The sequence below is a fragment of the Larimichthys crocea genome, chromosome VI, assembly GCF_000972845.2.
Source record: "Larimichthys crocea isolate SSNF chromosome VI, L_crocea_2.0, whole genome shotgun sequence".
NCBI classification, from domain to species: Eukaryota; Metazoa; Chordata; class Actinopteri; family Sciaenidae; genus Larimichthys; species Larimichthys crocea.
The window spans coordinates 24,541,739-24,553,118 of NC_040016.1; the positions used below are offsets into that span (position 1 = coordinate 24,541,739).

At 41.1% G+C, this 11,380-nt stretch overlaps 1 long non-coding RNA gene across 1 annotated transcript; it reads right to left on the minus strand.

The window, feature by feature from the left end:
* Positions 1 to 368: 368 nt before the first annotated feature.
* Positions 369 to 2,500, minus strand: LOC113745793 (uncharacterized). Its single transcript, XR_003462407.1, has 2 exons — positions 2,325 to 2,500; positions 369 to 1,784 (listed from the first exon to the last, which is right to left on the minus strand). It is a non-coding gene; the product is annotated as an uncharacterized LOC113745793 (long non-coding RNA).
* Positions 2,501 to 11,380: the final 8,880 nt, after the last annotated feature.

An 11,380-nucleotide genomic window follows, 5' to 3' on the forward strand; every position in this document is an offset into this window, starting at 1 on the left:
CTTTTAAAAAAAAACAAAAACGTCACAAACACTTTCGATTTCTACAGAGGCATTTCCGGGGAGGTCCTTCAAAATAAAAGCATGCTCGCCTATATTATGACAAAAGTACAAAGTGTTTCTCTAAATGTCTCCGCGGGTCTCGTCTCTCCATCAGTCTAATAAAGACAGAAAATAGAGTCAGGAATGAGATCATCTCTGTTGTTGTTACTGTGGTAAACTCTCTATCATATTCTATCTGCTGCTTGTTTTGGTTAAAGTATTTTTTATCCTCAAAGTTTGCTGCAAAAATATAAATCATCCCAGAATCTGGCCAATAAAGTCAAATCACTTTAGTTTCTTTTGTCACAGAAACGTCAACAACAGTTTTATTATTTATAATATTTATTTAGAAGCTTTGTATAGAAAGTGCATCATCAGTTAACTAAAGCAAACATGAGCCATCAGAGAGTGAATTCAAATATCACAGTAAACACTCAGTGTCCAGTTCATGAAGCACACATAGCTCAAACTGAAGCAGTCAACACATCAGCCGTGCAGTAAGTCCTTCATGAAGCTCCTCATGTTCAGTTTGTGTTCAGAGAGATGATTCTCTTATTCGCCCTCATTGATAAACACGGAGCGGACACCAAAATGATCTTAAGCACACAAACTGAACAGTCATATCAGACTGTGAATAAACTGGACACTGAGTGTGTGTTTCAGAGTGCAGCAGTACCTGACAGATGATACATGATTGTCTCAAATAACGACAATAAACACAAATATCAAAAGAAAACATAAGACTCAAAGTCGTCAGAACAAAAAAAGAGTCACACTCGCTGTCAGACACCTGAGATGAACAGTCACTGACCAAATAAGGACATCCCTGTACTCTCATTACTGAGACCAGGTGAACATCGTGCCAGCACACTGGCATCATGATCAGTTACATTTCATAATATCACTCAACATGATTCAAAAATAATAATTCATTAGATTCTTCTAGAAATAAACTTTCCACCACAGTCACGTGACATTTCATTTCAGCTGCACAATATTCACATTTCCAGTGTAACAGAAGTTTAGTTTGTTTCATGTGTAGCTACAAACAGCATGATGATATTTGGTAAATGTCAGTATCAGTATTTATACTTCAGCTCTGCAACCATCAGGAATAATTCAGTGTCTGGCTCGAGGACACTTCAACATGTGGACGGGACGAGTCGGGGATCGAACCACCGACCCAGAGATTAACTAATGATCTGCTGGTACGCTACAGTAAGTGTGAAACGATCTGATCTCGTTTAGTCTCATTGATCAGGCTGAAGTCACTCGTCTGTCCACAGCTCGGATTTTAACTAATTACAGACGACACAAACAGCAGCTCTGATTCTTCACCAGCTGTCTGTCAGTGTTACTGTTACTGAAGTCGTGTTTGATCAGTGTGATCAGGCTGTTTTGGTCGGAGCTCCTCAGCGTTAAACACTTTTTAAAAAGTCAATTTAATCTCAACTTCAGTTTAATCAGGTCCCATTTTAACTTGGTCCATTTGAATTCTTCTCTTTGTGACTTTTAGCATTTTGTTTTCATTCTATGTCTGACTGAGTAATAATGAAACATTTGTTACCTCCATCTTATCTGTCAGCAGAATAATGTCCACAACAAGACACACATGCAGTTTGTGTGTTTATGTAAAAATGAGATGCATAAGATAATCAGAACATAAAAATTTAAAAGGTTTACAGGTGACTCTGAATTGTCCACAGGTGTGACCTCTCATCAAGCGGTTCCAGGCCCCTCATACCCTGAAAACAATAAGCAGTTATTTAAAATGAGTGAAAGGTTTGAAAGCTCTGTCAGCATTAAAGACCTCTTGTTCTCTTCTGTTGTCACCTTGTTAACTCCAATCTGTCTCTGTGTAACTGAACATTGTCTCATCCCTGTCTCTGGACAGTTAGTGAGTATGACATGACGTCCAAACACGTCTGATGTGTTCAGAACAGACGGACTCTCAGGCAAAGTGAAAGTCTTGTAAGTAAGTCGTTTCTATTTCAGTTTTACAAGAATTTACAAGAAATCAGCAAAAGAAAATAAATGTGAAGTAATCTGTATTTCTATCAGCTAATGTTTTTATTTTTCTCTCTGGTTGTTTATCTGAACCTGAAACAAATCAAAGTTTTATTCAGGACAATCCAAACTTGCTGATCCTGATCTGAGTGTTAATACCAACAGAAGCTTCATGAGAAGATAAAACAACTGTCAAGACTCCAAACATGAGAAACATGGAAACTATTTGTTGTCTGCTCGTCATCAATATGTTCATACAAGACATGATTTAAACTTACCATTGTTACGTCTCTGTTTACACAGGAGAATGAGACCAAGCAAAGCAATAATAAAAAGAATGATGAAAACAACAGCAACAATCAACCAAGTGAAGTCTGGCTCTGAAACAGAAGAGGAAAAGTGAATGTGACACTCAGAATGTAAGTGCAGATCATACAGAGCAGATTGAACATCAGAGCTGATCACAAGGAGAAATAAAAGGTTCAGGGTGGACGGAATCTGGATCATATTCTGTGCATCACACTCTTTATTTTATGATGCTTGTATTCCTGAGCTTGCTAACGGAAATAGATAAACAACTAATCCAAAACAATTCACATACTTTTTAATATAAAAATATGAAGCGAAAGAAAATCTCACATTTTTGAACGTAGCGTTCAGTATAAATCTGATGTTGGCATTTCTCCTTGGGTGACGACACAGCGGAGTGTCAGTCTGGTTAACAGGAGCTGTAGGCTGATGTCGTAGTCTTGCCTCCTCTTTCTGTGACCCGTGGTTCTTCAGCAGGAAGGATGTTTCCAGAACTGTCCTTCACTCATTTAGGTTTTGGAGAAGCACCTCGAACAACGCACGCAACAACATCCCCTCCTCTGTTTAATTGTTGTGGGAATTGGCTCTGAAGCTGCACCTGTAACAAAACAGAATACCCGGATTCTATAAAGACACGTTACAGCTTCAAAACTGTAAAATTGGGCTGTCTTTTCATCTCATGAAATTTGTTGTTCAAATGTCTACAATATATACAAAAAAGTGTTCTGTACAAACTGATTACAAACTTCCGAATTACATGAGTGCAACTTCTTTTGGTTGTCAGACAACCACATAACAGAAATTCAGAGGAGGTTGTTGTTTGATCCCAGCAGTCAGGTCCTCTTCTCCTTCAGACGAGTCTTTTGATTGTTTCAGAGATCAGGCTTCCACACTGTGTCCTCAGCAAACTTTGACGATAGTGTTGGCCATCAAAAAGTGGCTACGCAGTTTAATGTGTGACATGGCAGGACAGCGCAGGACCAGCCCTCGGTGATTTGATGTTAAAGATTGAAGGCGGATGAGGTGTGTTGCCAGTTTCACCACTAGGTCTGCCTGTAGGAAGTCAAGGATCCTCATGTGAGGTGATTAGTCGCAGGTCCTTGAGCTTTGTGGGGACGAGCCTGAGAGGGAACTTTGGTGTAAATGCTGACTGTAGTCAATGACAACAATCAAGGCTCCCCCTCTTCTCTCCTTTCTTTCTCTCTTGTGGCTACAGGTGCTACAGGGGTGGGTGTTGTAGAGTTAATCCCTCACCAGATGCTCGAGAAGCCCTTCATCACCTACAGATGTGAGTGACTGGGGGACTTCCAGTTCATTCAGGGTGGCTGGGAGGCTGTTTCCTTGGACCACGAAATTGATGGCTTGGACCACCAGTGCTACTTAGCACAAAGTCTGAGGGACTCACCCACTGATCTTCAGGTTCCTGTTGCTTTGGCTGGAGTTCACATGCTTTAAAGTTCTCCTGAGTCATGTCCAGAAAAAGTGATAGCTGCTGGAAGGTGTTCCCTCACATCCAGTAACTTCTGCTTCAGATGTTTTAGCCCGCCTGGCCTTCTAATGGTTTTTGTTAAGTATGGACTTGTTGATTGGCTTTTACGTGTTGACCCATCTAGGGACAGCTAGTTAAGAAACATTAACACAAACACATGTCATGTAGATGTTTGCACTGAGGTCTCTCAGTCAGGGCTAGAGAAAAAACCTTTCAAAACAGAGAAAAAAAAAGCAAGAAATTGGCCGGCTCCTGATGTGACCTTCACATTGCACTTTGGAGCGGGGGAGTTTGACACCTACTCGAGACGTTTTGTGAGCGTGGCATCCTAACCACTTCTTCCTCTCCGGGTTTAATGTCGTTAGCTTTGAGGGGAACTGGGACTCGGGAGCCGTTTGTACGTCTTCTTACAAGAACTAATGCTGGCAGCGATTCTGCCTCTAGACGGTTTTTTGAAAAGGGTGGGTGTTGTTTTCTTGTGGCACACAGTCGGATGTAGAAAGGTCAGTTTTAAACAATGTCTAAAGTTAGTTTCTCATTCTAGTGATGCTGTGAGGAACTTTCATGTTCACGTCGTTCAGGGAATTCAAACAGGACAGCAGAACAGACAGTCTGTGGAGCTACACTACAGGCTCGTCTGTTCATGTTGGACCCTCAGCTGGAAAGTATCCACAAACTTGATTAATGATAATGATTTGTTGCTGATGTCATTTTAGTGTCACGATTTCCATTTTCACTGAAGCGACTCATGAAATGGATGATGATTCAAAACAGGTTTTTTCATAGTCGCGTGTTAATCATCAGTCTACTTCCTTGTTGTTATCCCATCCAGAATCCACACTCACCTTCTTCTTCTCTGTACATGAGACCGGCTTATTCTCCAATCTGCCACCGCTCTTAAGTGGTATGAACACATTCAAATGTTGTGAACTGAGAAAAACACAAATTAAATATATGAGGTTAATATAACCACTCAACCAGGCAAGGGCACGAAGATCTCAGCAGAAATCCTATGGACTGATGTTCTTCTGTGTGGCTACACAGGAGAAGTTGTCGTCTTGGTCACAGTCGTGTTGAGAGTAATGTATGAAAGACGTCCTCTTCTGTGACTGTGGTCTCAGCAGAAGTTTGTTTCCATCACTGTCCTGCCAATGACTTCAAGTCTGGAACACCATGAGCTTCACACTGCAGCAGGCTGAGGTTCTTGTTAAATCAATTGATGTGACAATGGTGGAGCTGCACCTGAATCAAATATAAACAACAGATGATGAAGCAGAATTCCATCATTCCAAATGTAACATTGAGATGTTTCCTCTGCTTGTATATCTGGTTTACAGTGTGAAGAGAAAACGCCTCAGTTCCATATTCCAGCACTGTTTGACCGGACATGTATTTCAAAAACTTTTACACTTCTTCTAATCTGACTCACATTCTGACATTTTTGAAAACACAAGAATGTCTAATGTCAGTGAGTGTAGACTGAATATTAGTAACACTAAACATTTAACGCAGAGGTTTTTATTCATAAACTTCTTAATAGTTGGAACATTTATGTTGGAGTATAAACATCTCCACCTTCAAGCCAATTACAGACGTTTAATTGCACTGTGAATGCAGGGTGACGCATCAATCAGGACTCACCATTGCCGTTTTGGTTCACTTTTAATGTTTTAAAGCGCGCAGGATGCACGCGACCCGACATGTCCATGTAAACATTGATAAATCCATAAAGAGCGTGTTTCCATGTTGCCTCTAAACGTCCACACACACATGTTGGACCTCGTTTGAAAGCTTACAAGTTCGTTTTTTCAACGGAACCAAGAATCTACATGAAGGATTTACGACACTACACCTGTAGCGTCTTACTTTGCGGCAGTAAACAGGTGAGCATCTTCGTGTGTCTCCTGTGTGTGCGCACTTCAAATGGATTTCTAGGTGGGAAACAGACTTTTCTACACGAACATGGGCTCGTTTCAAACACTAAAGTCCACCGGGTCAGTCCAGTTCGGACAAATTCGAGCGGAAGTCACAAATAACGGGAATAAAAGTCGATGTGGTCTCTCGGTCATTTTTCGCGCCGCTCTCAAACTTCGAAACAACGTCATTTAGATGAATTAGAAAATATTCACGTCACATTTGACCAACCGTGTTCAGCACCTGTGAAATCGGTAAACTCCGAGGAACCAAACGAACCAATCCGCATCTTTCTACGACCTAAAGGGACGAACCGACCAGACTTTTAACTCCGTCAGCCAATCGAGGAGCACCCTGCACGCAACTGCTTGACTTTGATTGACAGCTGCTTTCATCCAATGAGAAGTCAGCCCCGTGAAAACCCACGGTCTGGAGCCAATTAAATCACCTGTCTGACCATATATGGAAGTGAACTTTATCTGACTTCCTTGTGTAGTGGGACACTCACACAACAATAAAAAGTTATTTTCTATGTTTATGAGACATGATTCAATGATAATAAATCTGTAAATCTGTATTTAAATATTAAAATCATCAGTTTCAGTCAGATCTGACACTTGTGCACATTTCTTCAGGATCATAAAGGGATTTATTATCATCATTTGGTAACTTTGGAGAAGTTTTACAGAGCTCTGTGGACACCTGCTGGAGATAATCTGTACTGCACTTTCAAAATATCTCAGAGGCACTTCTGTCTGTCAACCTCAAATTTGGTCCAGACTTTCTAGACAAGCTGAGGGAGAGATCCTGAGAGTTTCAGCCTGACGCCTGTTTTATGACGGATTCACTGAGTTTGAAACATGACGTGAAATGAAAAGAAAAGTAGAAAACTTGGATTTATTTGTATTTAATCATTCACCAATTGAACTCTTTCAGAGCCTTAATTAAGATCAACACACCTGATGAAACCTCAGAGTGTTTGCTTCACACTGATGCAGTGGACATGTGTCAGCTCCTCATGTTTCTGCTATTATACAGTTTTGTAGTTGAGACACGTTTGACAGTATTAAGGGCTGAAATGCACTTTCAAAATGAACCACAAGAGGTTAGACACGATCTAAAAGGAAAAAAAAAACATGTCAGAGTTCTTGTCAATATCAGCTTGACAGACGTGTAAAACTGTAGAATAATCTGAGAGTGCACATTCAGATTTCATCGACCTACAGACTGATGACATTTCATCGAGCAGAGTGACATAATGGGCAATGTGTCACTAATATCAGGCATGTTTGATACAGAGGGAATCAGTCCAGATGAGGACGCTGACTAAAGTCCATGTGGGACTCTTGAAGCAGTCACATCAGTAAATGAGTTTAATGAAAGCACTCACCCACAACAAGCTTAACATGAACAGTTTTACGTGAAGGATCACAGGAAATTCACAGGTGTAGTCTCCGCTGTCATCCATCCTTGCTTTGTGATCTTTATGGAGGCGTTTGCCGTGTTTCAGTTTTCTTAAAATGTGAGACGCGACTCTGAACTGTGGATCTGAGCGTCAGGGCGTTAGTTCTACATCACATTATTATAAAGGAAGAACTCCTTCTTTTTTGACCATCTTCTTCCAGTCAAACAGCACAGTCTCCATGTTGACACCGTCGATAGAACAGGGTAAAATCACATCATCATCTTGTTTCACGACCACTGTCCCTGAAAGATGAAAACATGTATTAATCAGTATGTGAACATGCAGAGTCATTCAGTGCAGACAGACACATGGAAGTTTGTTGTTTGAACACGTCAACTTATGATAGAACAGCTGACTTTTCTTGTTGTTGGACTTTGTCTAGCACACTGTCCTCTGAACTGTCCTACAGATTGAATGTTTGCAATAATTAATAACACTGAAGTCTTTTTCTCCAAGTGATGATGAACACTCAACACTGACTCAGTCGTCCGTCAGACTCTCTGTCTGCACACTCACACACACGAAGAAGAAGAAGAGGAAACGAGAGAGTGACGAGGAAAATGCAGAAATAACAGTGATCTTAATTCACTTCACTTCTTCATCTTTTCTGTGGAACACAGATATAACGTGTGAACATGATGCATCTACTTTGGTGTTTGTTGGAGGGCATGTGAGGAGGTGTTAGTAATCAGTACCATTGATATACATGTAGGTAAGCTTTAGAGAGCTCTGTGACACCTGCTGGAGTCATCTGTACTGCACTTTGTAAAACATCTGAACATCTGTTGGTTTGACACTCTATTATCCTCATTTATGGAAAACGCTTTTGCTCTTCATCTAGCACTGTCATACCAAGGACCCTAAGATGTTTCCTTAAGGTTTTGGCTTTATTTCATGAGGAACAAACTACAAACTGCAAAGAGTCAAAGACAGAGCTACACGTCATGAAAAGTACTTTACTTTCATTTGATGACTGGATCCTGTTTATCAGTGATGAGGCACAGTTGGTGTACGCATCACGTAAGGTGTCATTAAAACAGCGTCTGCAATGATGGTGACACACCACAACACACACACACACACCACACAACACACACACACACACACACACACATCTCATCTTGAAGTATGAGCTACACTGGGCACTTTTCACTTCAGTATATTTTCTAAGTCACTTCTCTAAACATGGTCTGTTCTTACCAAGGTGTGCTGATGACTCACTCATCGATCCGACATTTGTCATTACAGACGCCTACATGCTTAATAAGGGCGGGTGTTGAGCCGTGTGCAGAAAATGGAGAGATGCCGCCTTAAAAAAAAGCTGCAAGAGGAAGAAGAGTGCTGCACAAATCTAAAAGCAGCTCTCGACTGGGTGAAGAAAGGCAGCATGTAAACCAAGTTTCATACCTGACACAATCATCTTAATTCAAAACGTCATGACTGAATCTGATTCTATGATAGTGATGAAGTTTTTTTACATCTCTCAAATATAAACTTATGTAAGTTTCTCTGACCTCAGAGAAGAGCAGAGCCACATGGTCTGATGGACGATAAGAGCTGACATACAAACGGATGCTGTGACGTTTCCTGTGGTTTCATTTCTGCAGAACTGTGGCTGTTAAAGCTGCCTGATAGTTTCTGTAGTCAGAGTCTTTCTCAACACTGACATGTTATCAGCTCATTAAGTTGTTAATGAGAACACGTTCTGATGACCTGTTATCAGCATTTATGAGCACCTGACAAACATGAACTCAGGTGATGACTTCTTAGGAAGGCAAAGCTCACACAGGGTCAGACATCAGAGAAACAGTTCATCTGATCTGAGTCCACTATATCTGTTGATCAGAGCATCAGAGGTCACGCTCATCAAGAGTTTCTCGGAAACAGAGGAGCGTCTGCAGGATGGACACCGTGCACGCGCACGCACACATCTGCACAGCGATGACGTCACATCATCATGTCGCATATAAAGCAGCTCGAGGTGTGGCAGCTCCTGACTGAATCGATCATCGGGCTGTAATCGATCAGAAGGATGCTGTAATCGATGAATCAGTATGATGTTGCTAATTATTAGTGCATCACACTGTGCTGATGATCTTAATGTGACAGCTGCAGGTGTTATCTACCTGTCCAACCTGTTTCCAGAGCCCTGCACACATTTGAAATCATCAAAGTACGTTGAGTTCAGAGAGATGATGAGTTTACTGCCGGCTGGATCAGCGGACGTTGTTCCAGAGCACTCCGGAGACAGAGACCAGAGAGGAGAAGCTCCATGTGTGAACAAGTCCTCTGAGGATGAACCATCAGCACACTTCTTAGAGGGAGGAGAACACAGCGGACACACTCCCGACCACACAACCGCTCTGTCACACCATGTTTCCATTCACACATTTATACAAGGTGCAAGCACAGCATCACTTCCGGTGCTGAGCCTCAAAGAAAGGCACTCCGCCACACTAACTGTGACCAGCAACCGCAGAAAAACAACACACGTACCATCTTCACATTGACATGAATAATAACAAAACATCACACACAATATATAAAATAGATATATATATACTAGTACAATATATACTATATATATATATATATAGTATCTATATATATATATATATATATCTATTGTGTGTGTGTGTGTGTGTGTGTGTGTGTCTATATACATTTTAATATGATATATATATATATATATATATATTATATATTATATATATATATATCTATATGTTAACCTCTCTTAAAAAAGCAATTTAATAAAACATTTGAATTATTATCTTAAAGCTAAATAACAACAACATGAACTCAGCTTAGTGTCACTGCCCTGCTGGAAGGTGAAGCTCCGTCCCAGTCTTAAATCTCTGGCAGACTTGGATCAAGAATTTCCCCGTACGGAGCGACATCCATCATCCTGCAGATGAAGGTGAAGGTGACGCCGCCATGCTTCACTGTGGGGATGTGTTCTCTGTTCTCTGTTCTCTGTTCTCGGGGTGATGAGCTGTTCAGCTTTTCCTTGGTGGTTGAATAACTCAACTTGAGTCTCATCTGAACAGAGTACTTTCTTCCTTCTGGCAAACACCAGACTTGTTATTTTTCTTCTTTAAGCAGTGCCTTTTTTCTGGCCACTCTGCAAAGTCCAGCTCTGTGAAAGGCTGGCCCTCATGAAAGGCTTTACTTGTGCTCTGTGGGATGTGCAAAGCTTTGGATATTTTCCTAATCTGTACTTCTCCTAAACTTGGTCCCTGACCTGTTTGGAGAGCTCTTCGGTCTTCACGGCGCCACTTGTTGTTGCTCCTCGTTTAGTGGACTGTATTTGACTGTTTATGAGGCTTCTGAATGCACCTGGTTGCTCCAGTTTGTCCGTTACATGAAATCCAAATGAAAATCAATTTTAAATCCAGATTATGCCAAAGAGGGTCAATACTTTTGCAAGCCACTGTTTTAACAGCATCTCTTATGTAACCAGCACAGATCAACTTTAACGCATCAGCCCTCACGACACAGGTGATGTGATTTCATGTCAGCATCCTTCTGATACTTTTCTTCATAATTTAGGGAGCCGTCAGGTCTGGACATGGTTAGCTTTGGCTTGGTTTATTACTGCAGGTGTTGATAGTTGCATCCTGATGAACCGACCTTTTACCACAGGATCAAACCTAAGTGTTGCAACACACTGTTAGCCCGGCTCGTATTTCTGAAATATATCAAACGTGGGTGTGACTTGTCGTGTCTGAGCCTGTTAGAGAGAAAGAAATACTAATTATATAATAACCAGTATAACAAGTGTGGATTCACTCGGCTGCAACACTTTCCCATTAAACACTTTCTTTACAGTTGAAATAACACTAACTGTAAGTACAACTATGATCCAGAGAGGATTGGCAGTTTGTGCAGAGCTGGCAAACATGTGTGCTGATTGCTGATTATCGGCTGGAGGGAGCAGAGCCAAAGAGTGAGGAAGGGAAACCACACCTAAACACACAGACAGTGTGACGGGAATTTTAAAGAAAAACCCTTAAATAAGGAGGAGCGGATTCAAAGCATCAAAGTTTAAGTTGAATTTATTGTTCTTGTACAAGAGGAGCGTTTCACAGTGCAACACACTAAAGGGGTTACAGAGAAAAAGGCTCCCTGTGGATATATAGCATCTAAACAGTTTT